Source organism: Gorilla gorilla, chromosome 8, assembly GCF_029281585.2.
Source record: "Gorilla gorilla gorilla isolate KB3781 chromosome 8, NHGRI_mGorGor1-v2.1_pri, whole genome shotgun sequence".
Taxonomy (NCBI): domain Eukaryota; kingdom Metazoa; phylum Chordata; class Mammalia; order Primates; family Hominidae; genus Gorilla; species Gorilla gorilla.
This window is the reverse complement of record NC_073232.2, coordinates 10,880,941-10,898,061: the sequence shown is the minus strand read 5'-3', so window position 1 is coordinate 10,898,061 and position 17,121 is coordinate 10,880,941.

Here is a 17,121-nt window from a genome sequence, read left to right as displayed (position 1 = left end):
ACACACTCACTCTTTCCATTTACCCCACGGGCATTCTGAAGCCTCCTGCATTCCTCTCTGTGCTGTTTTAGGTTTCTTCTTGATGGACCTTCCATCCTGTGTTTTTACAGCTTTGGAAACCCTAAAAATTCCTACAATTTTTTTTTTTAACAAAATATTTTCTCTATTTTGCTCCTTAACTTGAAATCTTTCCCCCGGAGTATACACACGTCTTCCCCCAAAGCGCATTTCAGTTGTCATGCTTGCTGTCTCCCAGGCCTACATCCGTGGACCTTAGAGGGAGGAGAGTGCTTCCTTGGCTCCCAACACCACCTGTGAGTTCTTTGCAGATCTCCCGCTGAGATGCAGGCCCTGCAGCTCTAACGAACCCAGCATTCCCCACCGCATGTCCAGCGCTCATTAAAGATCTACTCCCCTGAACCCATCTTTCTGTTCGGTGGGTGCCCTCTTCATCCTTAAGGAGCCTTAGACTTTGCTGCACTTCAGGAGCTGGCCCTGGACCAGTGGCCACTCCACACCGAGCCGTCACCCTCGGCTCCTCTCCAGCAGCAGCCACGTCCTGCTCGCCAGGTTCCGACAGCAGCCTCTCGCGCGGCTGGGTTTTCCTTTACTTGTTTTATTTCTGTCATTCATCCATTGTCTCCGCAGTCATCTAGCAAAAACCGAAGTGGTTATTCCAGGCTGGGCATGGCCCCTCGGAGGCTTCCAAGCCCCACGCAGCGCGCGGCTGGGTCTCCTCGGGTGTCCTGGGGGCTTCGTCCTGCACGGCCCTCCTTTCAGGCGTTTTCTGGGTCTCCAGTCCGCCCCGCGTTGATACTGAATTATCTGCATTTTAAAAACCCACCTAACTTTTTCCTGTGGCCATTTACGCTGTCATCCTATATTCGAGCTTCATTTGTTAAATGAAGACGTGAGTGAATGGAGAGAAAGGAAATATCCCCAAACAATTCCAAAAAGCGCTGAAGAAATCTGTAAGTACGCAAAAAATAAGAAAAATGAAGAAAACTCTACTGGGGTTTGATTGACATTCCTGTAAAATGGACAGCGAAGCAAAATCTGTTCCACATGAAGATTATTTTTAAAGAAGAAATAACATAATTTATTCAAATATCTGTCCATTTGTTAGGTTAAAAAAGGGATCTTCTGTTTCAAATTACCACTTGTTAATGAGGTTGTATATATTTTACTTGCTTAAAGATCATTTTTACTTGCTCTAGGTGAATTATCTCCTTTATGCATTATGCCTATTATTTTAAAGTGAATTAAAAACTTTTATATAAATTTATATGCTCCAAAATCACTTATAAACGCCAGAAAATTACCTGCTCCTGGTAATTTCGTAATAGTCATCCCACAAATCTCCCTGAGTCTTGAAACTGAGCAAATCAATTCTTGGTTTGTCCATTCATTCAAGAACTGTCTGGCAGATACTACTTAAAGTTCTAAGCTTAGAGTATTTAAAAAAACACAGAGCAAATAACAATAAAAATGAATACAAGTCCTTTCCCTCACGGGGCTTACATTCCACGGTGGACAACCCTGTCTGTCGCATGTGGGGTTACGGGTGCCCTCATGTCACATCACGCGTGGAGAGCCGTGCTGCGGAGAAAACACACAGGCCAGGCCAGGGTAGACGCAGATGTTTCCCGAGTGTAGTCATGAAAGGCCGATCTATATGATGATGTCTAAGCAGACCCCTCACATGCAGGAGTAGGACATGGTGGCCCGGCAGAGAGCGCGGAGGGAGGAAACCCGGGAAGACAGGTCAGGAAACGCGGGGGCCCAAGGAGTCCCGTGAACTCAGCTGGGCTCGAGTGAGGTGGCAAGAAAGGAAAACTCAGTCACGTGTGCTTCGAGACGTGAGTGCGAGATGTCATGGGCATGAGTGGGGACCTGCCTTTCACAGGGGGGCGCGGAAAATAGCTTGTTTTCGTTTCTCCCTCAGTCATTCCTGTGACATTCAATATGTTAAGTCAGAACTTTCAGTTGGTCATTTTCTTAAAAAAATTACCCAACTGCTATTTTTTTCCAAATTCATTAGGAGAGTACACAGTATTTTATACTGATAAAAACACACACACAGCTCTCAAATGAAAACAAACAAGATATCCTTCCACAAGTAAATGGATAAACTATCCACAGCCCTTGCACAAAAAAGAATGCTCATCAGCAAAAAAATATGAACTATTGATTCATGCAGCATCATAGATAAAACAAGTGCGTTTTGCTGAGCAAAAGAAGTCATCGCCAAAAGCTACACACTCGCTTCCGCTGGTGAAATCTAAATGAGACAAATGGAGAAGGGGTTTGTTGCAAAGGTCAGCATGATAAAATTTTTAAACGATGGAATTTTTCCATTTCTCGATTATAGTGGGAAATTCGTGACTTTATATAATTATCAATACCCATAGAACTATATTCCAAGGTGAATAAATTTTACTGTATATAATATGATCAAAACTCAACAAGGCTATGAGGAATTCCAACATTGAATTAAAACTATAATGAATGAATTACCGGTGAAAAGCAGAACCAACTCTCGAGGTAGAAAAGAAAGAATGCAATGTTGGAAAACAATATTTTGACTGAATACTAAAGACAAAAAGCTAAAGACTAAAATAATTGAAGCAAAAAAGCTAAAGACAAAAAGAATGAAGCTAAATACAAAAGGAAATATGTGCAAACACTATTTGCTAATCAGTAAAATTAGTTTTGAAACTACTCTAGCATAAACTTGGGTTGAGCAGGTGAGTAACAATGGAAGTCACCAAGCTTAGAGTCAATTCACAGAGAGGAAGATGATCCCTAGATGAATCCTGTGGTTTTGGATTGAAATAGGAGAAATCAGTACAAACTCATAGTTAAAAATTATATATTACATATAATAATACACCTTACATATTATATGTAAATAATGTATTTTACCTATAAGCCTCAGCAAATATATGTATGTCAATATTTATATGTCCACATATGTTTATGCATATATATTTATTTTGGCTATTTAAAGACAGAAATACCTGTGCACCTGTGTGTCTATGTGGAGTCGCATGCACACTTTTGCTCTCTAACTCCACCCACTGGAATGGCCTGGAATCATGGCAGACGAGCAACAATGAGCACACCTCTTTCCAAGATCCTGGCTTTTTGCCTCTATTGGTTTCTTCAATAAGGGGACTCAGAATGCCTGGAGAAAGGGTGGAATTCAGGGCTGCACTGGAGAAACTAAAAGTGAACTTGGGTCATGCTGTCATGCCAAGAATAAGCTGTAAAAATGGCGGAGGATTTCTGCTCTCAGCTCTGACATGGACTGGAAGGCTGTCACTCCTATCCTGAACCCAAGAGAAAAACTAAACCTATTGAACATTGTTGCCCATTCCAGGACCCCCAAAAGGACAGGGGGCTACCCTGGATCTGGAGGGACAGGCCACGGCAGCTGACCTGAAGCCAGAGCCACAGAGCCACAAATTTGCCAGAATGCGTGGATGTTTTATGACAAATTTCTTGAGGTGGGTCATGGACTGACACAAAGATGAGGAGCGCGTGGGGCTGCAGTCTTAGAAGGACCCCACACTTCTGTGTGTTTGCACCCTGGAACCCCACTAGATTTTCATAGCGGACAGTCAAACAAATCACCTCACGTCTCTGCAAGGAGGAAGAAAAAAGCCTCTGTATTGAACACAGACCTGCTCCCCAGAGGAAATGCTTGGCCAGTGCCTTCCTGCCCAGACGGAAGGGCAGTTCTCCTCCTCCAGCAGCCAATTCCCAGCCCCTCCTCCAGCGTCCCTCTCTTACCTAAGAAAGCCAGGAGACACCTGAGCAGGTAACAGCTGGGGACACAGGCCCACTATAGACTTGGATTTGATCATAAGAGGATAGAACACATCATCTCCCCACCATCCTTGCCACCCCACTAGGTTCTGGTGAAATAACAGCAGGTCACAACTGAAACAGCTGCACAGCTCAAACTCTATTTGAGAAGGAGTTTGTAGGGAAACACAAAGACAGTAAGAGAGACAGAAACCTGTACACTAGAGAGGAGTTGGAAGCCCTGAAACCTACAGCTACAGAAAACATTAAGCACAGCCCAGTTTGCAGTAGATCCACATCACACTTCACACTGAAGCTTAGTTTCTATTACGTAACCCCATGTTGCCCAGATATGAACAATAAACCATGAGGCATCCTGAAGGCAAGGATCCTCCATAATCTGAAGAGACAAAACAAGCCTCACATCCAGACTCAGATAGGACACAGATTTGGGAATTATGAGACTGGACACTTAAAATAACTGTGATTGGTACATTATGGGCTCAAATGGAAGAAGTAAATGTCATGTAAGAACTTGTGTGTCATGTAAGCAGAGAGACAAAAGTTCTAAAAAGGGATCAAAATAAAATGCTAGAAATGAAAACACCAAAACAGAAATACAGAATGCCTTTTACGGGCTTATAATTAACTAGACATGACCAAGACAAAGATCAACAAGCTTGGAGAAACATCAATAGAAACTTCTGAAACAAAAAGAGGAAAATAAAACAGAACAAAATTTTCAAAAACTGTAGGGCGATCTCAAAAGACACAATATATGGATATTTAAAATACTAGAAGGAAGATAAAAAAATAAGAGAGAGGAGTAGAAGAAATATCTGCAGTAAAATGAGCAAGAATTTTTTAAAAATCTATGACAGACACCAAAACAGAGATTCAGTAAGTTTAGAGGACACCAAGCCAGATGAAAAACAAACAAAAAAGGCTACAGGTGGGCATAAAGTATTCAAGTCACCCCAAAACTACAGCCCAAGAGAAAAATCTGGAAAGTAGCCAAAGAAAAAAAGAAAAAAAAATGCCTCATCCATAAACGAAAAGAATAACAATCCCACCAGATGTCTTCACAGATTCCATGTAAGCTAGAAGAGTTAAATGAAGTATTTAAGTGTTGAAAGAAGGACACCACCGACCCAGAGTTCTATATCCAGAGAAATTGTCCTTCAGAATTGGAAGAGAACTGAAGACCTTTTCAGACAAAAAGTAAGGATATTAGCTGCAAGAAGCCCAGCCCTGTGAGAAATGCTGAAAAGTTCTTCAGAGCTAAAGAAAGTGATCAAGGCATGAAACTAAATGTATATAATTCTTACTTTATCTACTATTTAATTTTTTGTTCACAGTAATAAGAGTAACAATGTATTGTTTGATTACAGCATACAGATAAGTGAATTAAATCACAGCAAATTTATAAAGAAACAGAAGCAAGAGTTGGAAATATTCCCTTTTAAGGAGCCATCTGAAAGTGGACCCAGATTCCTATAAATGTATATTACAAACTTTAAGATAATCGATATTTTCTTCCTTAGAAAGAGGAGTTTATTTCTTAAGAGAAGAAATAATATTAAATTGTATGCAAAATTTAAATCAGAGAATGAAAAAATGAAGAGGAAGAAAAAATGAGTAAGTGCAATAAATACAAAATAATAAAATCATGATTGATATTAATATTAATGCAGTGCCATAAATATTTGCTTTAAATGTAAATGTTCTAACTATAGCAATTAAAGGCAATGATTTTTTTTTAAATTTTATTATTATTATACTTTAAGTTTTAGGGTACACGTGCACAATGTGCAGGTTAGTTACATATGTATACGTGTGCCATGTTGGTGTGCTGCACCCATTAACTCGTCATTTAACATTAAGTATATCTCCTAACGCTGTCCCTCCCCCCTCCCCTCACCCCACAACAGTTCCCAGTGTGTGATGTTCCCCTTCCTGTGTCCATGTGTTCTCATTGTTTGATTCCCACCTATGAGTGAGAACATGCAGTGTTTGGCTTTTTTGTCCTTGCGATAGTTTGCTGAGAATGATGGTTTCCAGTTTCATCCATGTCCCTACAAAGGAAAATGGATTTTAAACAACAACAAAAGGATAGTTTTCTATAGGAAACTCAATTTAAACATAAAGACACTAACACACTAAAATTAAAGGGATGAAGAAAGATATATCAATGCTAACAATAATCAAAACAAAGCTCAAACAACTTTAGTAATTCCATTCAAAACAGACTTCAGAGCAAGGAAAATTATCAGGGACAAAGATGGACATTACAGAGTAATAAAGTGGTTAATTCTCCAAGAAGTTATAACAATCTTTAACAAGCATGTCTTTAACAACAAAGTATCATAAAACAGGCAACCTAGTAGAACTGCAAGGAGAAACGAAAAATAACCAGTTACAGCTGGAGACTTCAACGCCTGCCTTTCAGGACTTGGTGGATCTAACAAGCAGAACATTAATAGAAATATAGTAATCTGAACAACAATGGGGATTAACTTGACCTATATGACACTTCTAGGCAGAAGATAGAACACTCCACTCAACAAATAGCAGAAAATACATTCTTCTTAAGGTCACCGGGAACATTTACCAAGACTGTGCACATTTTGGGCGATGAGACACACCTTAGCAAACTTGCAGAAAGAAAACAGACAAAATGCATTCTCAGACCACAATGAAATTACGCTATAAATCAATAACAACAAGATACTTGAACCACCCCCACAAATTCAAAATTAAAAAGCATATTTCTCACTGATGCATGTATCAAAAAAAAAGTCTGAAGAAAGTTTTAAAAACATTTTGAACTAAATAAAAGTCAAAACACAACTTTGTAATCAAATTTTATGGGATAAGGTAAAGTGATACCTACAAAGAAATACATGTATTAGAAAAGCATGATTAGAAACAAAAAGATCTGAAATCTAAGCTTGCACTTCAAGAAACTAGAGAAAAAACAATTAAAGCTTAAAATAACGAGAAGAAAAGAAAAAAATAAAAATCAGATTAGAAATCAATGAAACTGAAGCCAGGAAATTAATAGCAAAAATTAAGAAAACCAAAAGCAGGTTCTCTGAAATGATTTTTAAAATGATATACTTCTAACCTGGCTAACCAAGTAAAAGAAAAAAAATACTCAAATTACAAATGCCAGAATGAAAGAAGGGACATTACTACGAATGAACGATAAAAGGAAATAAAGGAATATTATGAATCGCCGTATGCCCACAAATTTAGCAACAAATAAAATGGATCAATTCCTAAAAAAAGGCAAACTGCCAAAACTCACACGAGGAGAACTGAATAAAATGAATGAGACTATATCTATTTCAGAAATTGAATCAATAAGCAATAACTTTCCAAAACAGAACACTACCACATATTTAAGAAAAAATGATACCAATTCTCTATGATATGTTCTGAAAAATAGGAACTGAAGAACACGTCCTAACTAATTTCATGAGTCCAGCATTACTCAAAAGTGAAAACCAGGTAAAGAGGTTGAAAGTGAGGAAAAATACAAACCAAAATCTATTATGAACATAGGTACGAAAGTCCTCAAACACAGTGACAGCAAATAAAACCCAACAATAAATAAAATGAATTACAAACCACAACCAAGTGAGACTCTTTTCCACATATGCAGGCACATTCCACACTTAAGACTCACTTAATGTGGCTTGCACAGTGGCTCACACCTGCAATCCCAGCACTTTGGGAGGCCAAGGCAGGAGGATCGCTTGAGGCCAGGAGTACAAGGCCAGCCTGGGCAACATGGTGAAACCCAGTCTCCAGAAAAAAAAAAAAAAATAGCTGGGTGCTGTGGTATGTGTCTGTAGCCCTAGTTACTCTGGAGGCTGATGTGGGAAGGTCGATGTGGGAGAATCGCTTGGGCCCAGGGGGCAGAAGTTGCAGTGAGCTGAGATCACACCACTGCACTCCAGCCTAGGAGACAGAGTAAGACTCTGGCTCAAAAACAAACAAACAATGAAACAAAAAACCTCACTTATTGTAATCCACCACATCAACAGGCTAAATAAGAAAAACTATACAATCATACCAATAAATGCAGAAAAAGCATTTGACAAAATTCAACACCCTGAATGAAATAACTCTGAGCAAACTAGAAACAGAGGGATACTTCATCAACTTGATGAAGAACAGCTACAAACACCTACAGCCAGCATTGCATCAGGAGCTGAGAAATGGACCATCTTCCCCTTATGACGGGGACCCAGGCAAAGGGGTTTCTTCATGTGGTTATTACTCAACATCCTACTGAACGTCCTGTCTAGGGCCGCAAGAAAAGAAAGCCATACACACTGTAAAAAAGAAATTAAACTGTATTTGTTCACAGATTATATGATGGTTTATGTAGGAACTCCCAAAGAACTGACCAAAACAATAACAATTCCTGGTCTAATAAATAATATAATAATGTTATAGGATACAAGGTTAACATACATAAGTCACTTGCTTTTCCATCTATCATCAATATGAGCAGTTGCAGTTTGAAATTAAAACCACAATATCAATTACAATAGCAGAAAAATGAGATAGACATGTATAAATCGAATGGATTATGTACAAGATCTGTATCTAAAAACTATAAAACTCTGATAGAAAACAATAAAGAAAATCTAAATAAATGGAGAGATACTCTATTTTCATGGACAGGAAGATTTTTTGTTAAGATGTCAGTTCTTCCATATTTGATGGATAGATTCAGTGCAATCTCAATCAAAGTCCAAGTGAGGTATTTTTTGGATATCATCAAACTGATTCTGAAGTTCACATAGAAAATCAAAAGGCCCATAATCGTGAACAGAATATTGAAGGAAAAGAACAAAGTCAGAGAAACAACACCACGCAACCAACTTTAAGACTTACAGTAAACCTGCAGTAATCAAGACAGCTTGGCATTGGTGAAAGAACAGACAAATTGACCAACAGAACAGAACTCAGAGCCCAGAAGTAAATCACGCTAACACAGTTAACAGCTCTTTGACAAAAGAGCAAAGAGCACAGGTAATTCAACAGAGAATGGTTCATCTTTCAACAAAATGGTCCTGGGAAAATTGAATGTTCATATGAGAAAAATGCAAAACTAGAACATTCATATTTCAAAATAATATCAAAATGTATTGTAGGCCTAAAAATAAAATACAGAACAATAAAACATTCAAAAGAAAACTTAACAGGGTATCCATAAGATCTTGCTTTGGTCATGAGTTTCTAGATCCAACACCAAAGGCGTGATCCACAAAAGAAAAAAAATGACAAACTGTCCTTTTCTAAAATCGTAAACTTCTGCTCAGTAAAAACACTGCCAAGAGAATGAAAAGACAAGCCACTGACTGGAAAAATATTTGTAAAACACATATCTGATAAAGGACTGGAATCCACACGATACAAACAGCAATCCAAACTGAGCAATAAGAAGACAAACAACTCAATTAAAAATGGGCAAAAGTTCTGAACAAACACCTCACTGGGGAGGATAAACAGATGGCAAATGAGCACAGAAAATGCAATCCACAGTATTTGTTTTCATGTCATTTCAAATTAAAATAAAAAAAACTCCATACCTACCGTCAGCTAAATCCAAAAACCTGTCAATAGGAAGTGATGGTTTCGGAACAGCAGGATACATTAGATTTCTTCTTTCAACTCCAAAAGTGGTGGTTTCTGTTTCACGGAATCATCCACTGGCTGCTCCTGTGTAGATCATATAAATTGGAGCTGCTGACCCAAGTCAGAATTGCCCTAAAGTTATGTATTTCTTTTTTTTTTTTTTATGAGATGGAGTTTTGCTCTTGTTGCCCAGGCTGTAGTGCAATGGCGCTATCTCAGGTCGTTGCAACCTCTGCCTCCAGGGTTCAAGCAATTCTCCTGTCTCAGCCTCCTGAGTAGCTGGTATTACAGGCGCACGCCCCCACTCCTGGCTAATTTTTGCATTTTTAGTAGAGACGGGGTTTCATCACACTGGTCAGGCTGGTCTCAAACTCCTGACCTGAGGTGATCCACCCACCTCGGCCTCCCAAAGTGCTGGGATTACAGGCGTGAGCCACCACGCCCAGCATAAAGTTATGTATTCATATAACAAACATGCCTTGCAGATTATCTTCCTAATGAATGTAATATTGGTAGAATATCACTATGTTAATTTCAAAACTTTATGAAAAAAATTCCTCTTAATAAATTATTTTGGCCTGTTTTATAGAAAAAATATATTTACATCTCCTAAACTCAGTACATTACTAACATGATGAAATGTGAGAAATATCTTGAGTTATATTAAAAATAAAATTGGCCGAACATTGCAATCATGCTTATACATTTGGAGAAGCTAGTTAAATGTCCACCAAGGATTATGTCTCTTGAATTTTGGTGATGCTGAGAGACCATGTTCTTGCACAACAAGCAACTGTTTGTTAGCAAAATATATGTTTTAAATGATTAAGAAGATATTTTAAGCATCTTAGCTCCTAACATAATTGCTGGTTATGTATGGCTGGTTTATTGAATTTCATTTATACCGTACGTCAGTCATTAGGGGTTTAGGTTTATATGCAATGTATCATAATTTCACATTTAAAATGATAGGAAAAAGCCCCTGAACATATTCATGCAGAATCTCACCTTTTCAGGAATAAATATTGGCTCTATAACAAAAAATACACTTTATGAGGACATAGCTGTACTATTGCTATCACTACTAATTTTTCACAGCTTGCAAAGGACAACTTATTTCTTTTCAGGTTCATTTTGTCTCAACACTGATTATTTCTAGTTGATCTTTTCAGTAAGGATATAAATATTCTGAATGTCCCAGATTAAAGTAAGAATCGTGGATTCACTTCCTCCCTCCCTGCCCAGTTCAAGTCAGGCCCACAGCTTAGCATTCCTTTCTCCTCCATATCAGATGTCTCGAATGCCTGTAATAAACATTTACCCTCTGGCAATGCCAGCTTCCGATTTCATTTCTTGCTCCAATTTTAGATGACGTTTATTGAGTTGCGTTATCTACAGAAAGGAGTAACTGTAGCAGGTATTCTTTTCAGAATATTTGCCCTGCCTTATTTCTAGAAATGGAAATCTTTCCTAATTGCTTTAAAAACCAACATAGCAGTTTCATTAACTTGAGTTTCACCTTCCCCTCTGTGATAATCCCACTTCAACACTCTGCATCAGACAGTGAATGCCCTCTCATTCTTATTCTCCAGTAAGATTCCAATTCAAAGCTGTTGGTTAAAAATGCCAACATATTTGGCTAGGGCTAGGAATTTAAAATTCAGACATCATCTCCTATTAGCATCATAGCTGGTCTGGGTAGCTCATCTCACCCCTCACATTCAGGCTGCACCGAGGCTTCTCGCCTACTCCTATCTTTGGCTGGGACACCTCTTCCTTCAGTGGCTCTTGTGTTCCAGCAACTCAGCCGCCCCCATGTACACCAGGACTCAACATTGTCCATCTAAAATTTATTTTTAATAACTCACCAGATTCCAAATTCATTGTACAAAATTATGATTGTCAGGTGATGTTTCTTTCAGGAGAATAAATGATAAAATTCAATAAATATGTATTAAGCAACAGTTCTGTTAATGTTCTGTTAATTGCCCTGAACACTAGAAAATAATTTCAGGGCGAGCTTTGCCCTTGAAGAGCTGACAGATTTAAAGGATCATTTTAGCGCATCATTTATATGCAGTTCTTAATAGAAACTAAAAAACACATTTGGAATCAGTCATTTTCAATGATGGCCAACCAGATGATTGAGAGAGTGTGCGAGCAGGATTGTTCTGAAAATGAAATCACCTGGGATGACCCAGACCGCATCCTCCTCTCCTCCCAGCAGCTCTGGTTTCTCCAGCACGTCGTCCTGCGACGCGCCATCTTATTCATCACCGTTTCACCCCAACTTTTTTTTTTTTTTTGAGAAGGAGTCTCACTCTGTCTCCCAGGCTGGAGTGCAGTGGTGTGATTTCAGCTCACTGCAACCTCCGCTTCCCAGGTTCAAGCAATTCTCCTGCCTCAGCCTCCCGAGTAGCTGGGATTACAGGCACATGCCGCCATGCCTAACTAATTTTGTATTTTTAGTAGAGAAGGGGTTTCACCATCTTGGCCAGGCTGGTCTTGATCTCCTGACCTCGAGATCCACCCGCCACGGCCTCCCAAAGTGCTGGGAGTACAGGCATGGGCCACTGAGCCCGGCCTCTCCCTTTCTTCCACTCGTTTACAGCAGTACAAAATGCGATTATTTTCCCAAAGTCTCGAACTCACTTCGCCCACTAACTAGGACCCTGGTTTTTGCTGTGCTGTGCAGGACGCCTCTCAGGGCCACCTGCACCTACTGTCTGCGGTTGGTCTCCCGAGTCACACTCCGTGAGCGTCATCTCCACCTAGCCCCTCTGCTGAGGTCACTCAGGCCTCCGCATCGCCATGTCCAAGGGGACATCCCGACCCTGACCTCCCTTGTCAGGGGGAATTTTACAGACAGTCCTTACGTCCTTCAGCGCTTCCTTCCTCCGTGTTCCAAGAGGCCACACGCGGCCCCTGCAGCCATCGCCTTGGCGGAGCCCACTCTCCTCCCGAGCCCCTTGACGTGGCCTAACCCGAGTGCCCGGGCTCCAGCCCCTTCTTTCCTCTGAACACGCCCTGCTTTCGTAACCGCATCCAGTCTCGAGGCTTTAAACAAACGCCAGGTGTCAGGGCCGCTGAGTAAGACAACAGGCCGCAAGGACGCAGCAGAGGACCCTCCGTCGATTTGCGATGGAGTGAGCCAGCGGTGAGGCCTGAAGGCCCCTGTTTTATTTTCCCCTCAGAGCAGAGGCAGGGGAGGGTGCTGGGTGTCAGCACAGAGCAGAGGGCCGGTCATGGAACTGGGGACGGAGCCCTAAGGACGGGGCCTGATTTTATGGCTCTGGGAGTCCCAGGGAGGGAGAGGAGACGTGCTGGGAAAGGACCCCCTGAGGAGGCCTCGGAGTGGAGGTGTTGGGCCAGGGGTGCAGATAGGGGGTGCGGATAAGGGGTGAAGATAGGAGTGCGGATGGGGGTGCGGATAAGGGGTGAAGGTAGGAGTGCGGATGGGGGTGCGGATAAGGGGTGCAGATAAGGGGTGAAGATAGGAGTGCGGATGGGGGTGCGGATAAGGGGTGCAGATAAGGGGTGAAGATAGGATTGCGGATGGGGGTGCGGATAAGGGGTGCAGATAAGGGGTGAAGATAGGAGTGCGGATGGGGGTGCAGATAAGGGGTGAAGATAGGAGTGCGGATGGGGGTGCGGATAAGGGGTGCAGATAAGGGGTGGAGATAGGATTGCGGATGGGGGTGCAGATAAGGGGTGCAGATAAGGGGTGAAGATAGGAGTGCGGATAGGGGGTGCGGATAAGCGGTGCAGATAAGAGGTGCGGATAACGGGTGTGGATAAGGGGTGCGGATAAGGGGTGCGGATAAGGCGCGAGGATAAGGCGCACGGATAAGGGGTGTGGTAAGGGGTGTGGACAAGGGGTGCGGATAGGAGGGCGGCTGCCAGCGGGCCTGATCCTTACCTGCCGGCTCCATCCGCGGTGGACCCGAGGGCTTGGCTGTGCCCCGAGTCTGTTGTGGGGACGGTAGCATCTCCAAGAAGTCTTCCAGGAAAAGCTTTGTCATCACACGGGGTTAGGGCTGAAAACCACACATAGGTTTTTAACCAACAGCCAGGCTTTTCATCCAGATATTGAAAGACTTCCCAGTCCATCCTTATATATCCAGGGGCCTGCTTGGTTCTTCATTCTGATGTGTCCTAGATACTCCAAGCTGAATGTGCTCAAAAATGAGACCCTGCTGCTCGAATCGGGTGCCCCTACCCTCCTCCCCATTCCAGTTGTTGATACGCCCATTCTTCCAATTGTTCAAGCCAACATCTTTGATGGCTTCAGAAAATTCATGAATTTTCTCTTGTTCCCTTAAGCATTCTCAATCCATCAGGACATCCTAGTTATTCAATATTTAAGCCTTTCCCATGATCATCTCAGTCCTCACCAACTGCACGGGTCCCCGATGCAGGTCACCACCTTCTTTTTATAAAAACTTCCAACACACATTGAAAACTTCTTAAACATGAGTCAAAGGAAATCTTTCAAACAGCCATAATTTAAAAATCATGTATGCAAAACTTATTCAGAGAAAAAGGTGGTACATTAAACTAATGTGTATAGCGATCCCTGACTGGCATAGGGCACGTTTTGCAATTGTGTAGTCGTTTGATTTCTTTTGCTATCTTGTTTTTTAAGCCTCGCCTAGATCATAAGTATTCCACATCTGTGCTTTCTCCAGAGGCTTTTTATTTGTACGTTGTACAAGCATTCTAATTTTTCCCCTCATCTTGAATAGCATGCTACCGTGGCTAACCGACTCATCAAGGTTAACCATTCTTCTTGCCACCTTCAAAAATTACATTCGTAGAGGAGCTGCACAACCAAGTCAGACACTGTGGGCAAATTTAATTAACTAAATGTCAGAGACCATAGTTGTTACAAATGACATAAAGGGAAAAAAACAGGCTAGGGCATAACCTTGAGAGACTTGTTATTGTTGCTGAGTGTTTTTAAAGGACTGTTCACTTGGGCATAATACTTTCAGTCCCAAGAGCGGTGAATAAAACCATGAATATTTCTATAAATAACAAATCACCTCAATTCTCCTATAATTATCTCATGTTGAGACAACATGAAAGGTTAACAAAAATGAGTGGGAAGCTTTCATTCTTTTTTTCTGCCTCTGATTTTGTCTGGAATGTGAAGTTGTGCATTTAGCTGATCCCATCTTCGGTGAGGTTGCTGGATCAGCTGCAGGCTAATCAGTGGCCACATCTGGAGGGCCTGCACACAGAGCAGCTGCTCTTGAAAGAGCTACAAATCGTTTTCACCTTCCTCGTCCAACAGAGCCATAGAGAGCTGGATTGCTCCCTGAGCTAGGAGGATATAAATATTTCCAACATCTTCCTCAATTGCCAAGCTCACCTTGACCTTGGTACTAAATATCTATGTGTGTTCCCATCTTGCTTTTGTGCTATGGCCACACCACGTGTTTCTCAACCATCCACAGGTTCTAGGCAGCATTGCCTATTGGATATAGCACAGGTCTCATGTCCATCTGCTACTACCCCAGCTCTAATAAAGAATATTTGCTGGAGGGTGTGAGCACTCCGTTCCAACTCCTACTCTAATTGTGTTGGATTACACCAGTCATATGAGACTTCCTCCTGGCCTTCCAAACTCTTGACCCACTCCAAACATCCAGATCTGTCTGCATCCTTCAACCTGGTCGAACAACAGAGCTTCAGTCAGGACTCCGGCTTATGGAATGAACACTTCTGGGTTATCGAACCTGAATTTCTTTCCTTATGGGTGGATGTCAACTATTATAAACTCAACCTTACCACATTTCCAGCATGGGACTTTATTATTTCAACTCTATTTCGACCAAAATAATACTTTAGAAATGCTGCAAAGTATAAGGTTTTGTCAAATTGTCACCATTTTATTTTTACATTTGCCTGCTGTTTTTACCACAACAACACTGCAACAAACACGAATGCTTTTAACTAAAAATATTTAGATTGTGCATTTCTTTCCGGGTTTTTACACACAACAATCCAATCAACATATGTCAACAGAAATCTATCATCATCTCTGTTATTTCTGACAGACTTCATGCCAGTGAAAGAGCACTGTGTAAAATGAAATGTTTAAAAAAACTCAGAGAATCCAACCTACTGCCTTCTACAACTGGGGAAGAGCTGTTCTTATTTAAGGAATTCATTGACTTCAGAAATATGCAACTAACATCTTAAGTTCCTCTTGTTCAGATGACTTCACCCATTCTTTATCAGCCAAGGTGAACAGAATCTAGGAATGGGGTGTTTCTTTCTGTCGGCTACACTCTAACATGACTCAGTGACAGCAAATACTAATATCTAACAATTTTGTGGCAGTGTTTTCCATGATATATTGTATCCTGACTGAATTCTCATGAAAGCCTCATGAATCCACATGTCTGCAGCCTCATTTTCAGAGCAGGGAGCTGAGGCACGGAGGTTGGGTGCCTGGCTGAAAGTCCTTCCATGAGTAAATGGTAGAACTAGGATTCCAGCCCCATCCTCTTGGCTCCAGAGCCACCTTCTCAGCCGTCACAACACACCTGTGCCAGACATGAGGCAGCCACGCTCTAGCAAAAGTTTAGATGTGCAACAAATAGAAAACAACACTGCTTCCTGTGGAACATCACTTACTTGGTCATAAGCAACAAGGAATGCCCCTTGCAAATCTTCCTGAGTTGTGTCATCTGCAAATATCAGGAAATCATCACTACAGCCGACGGAAGCAAAAAATGAGTCCATTTAGTTCAATTCAATAAGGCAGGGAATCGGGACAGATATTTAAGGACTAGCATTTACCTGATAATTTAATCACAAGGGAGCAAAAAAAATAATAAATTGGGATTTTCAAATAATAAAAGACACAGCTCTCTAATTATAAACATTTTTTAATATTAGTTGAAAAATTAAGGTTAATATTAGTTGAAAAATTAATATTGGTTGAAAAATTAATTAATTTTAATATTAGTTGAAAAATTAAATTAGTTGAAAAGTTAAGGTTTCTGAGCTAAATATTTACCAGAGAATATTAAAAGAGATTGAATTGTTTTAATCACAGAAGTGTCATATCTTCTTTGTAATAAATATAGAAAACTACAAAAACCAAATGGACTCTGTGTCTGCCTGCATATAGCACACAGTTTAGTGAATGCTTTTTAAATATTCCCAAGATAAACTCATCTATATAAATTTCATAACCTGTAAGTTCTTATTCTCCATCCTCAAATTTTTCTTGGAAAGGGTGAAGAACTTTCTATTGAAAAAGCAGAACTGGCATTCCTTAATGTGAACTACTCTAAGAATTCTAAGCTATTGCTTAAAAAATAACAGTGATAACTCTTATAACAATGTCTTCACTAACAAGTATCTGATTAAAACAAATAAAAAAAGAAGTAAAAGAGGGAAGGAAGGAAAACAGGAAGGATGAAGAAAGAAGAAAGAAAGGCAAAAAAGAAGTAATTGAAATTGCTTTTCAACTTGACTTTGGGAAAAGTAAATTTAGGAGAAAATAATCTAATAAGAAATAGCCAAACAACATTGTCTTTGGAAGTACAAAGTAGCCCCATGTCCCAAACCATTTTATAAACCATAATTTATATCTATTAGTGCAGAAATGTATAGAAAAAAATGCTATTAAAATGTGAA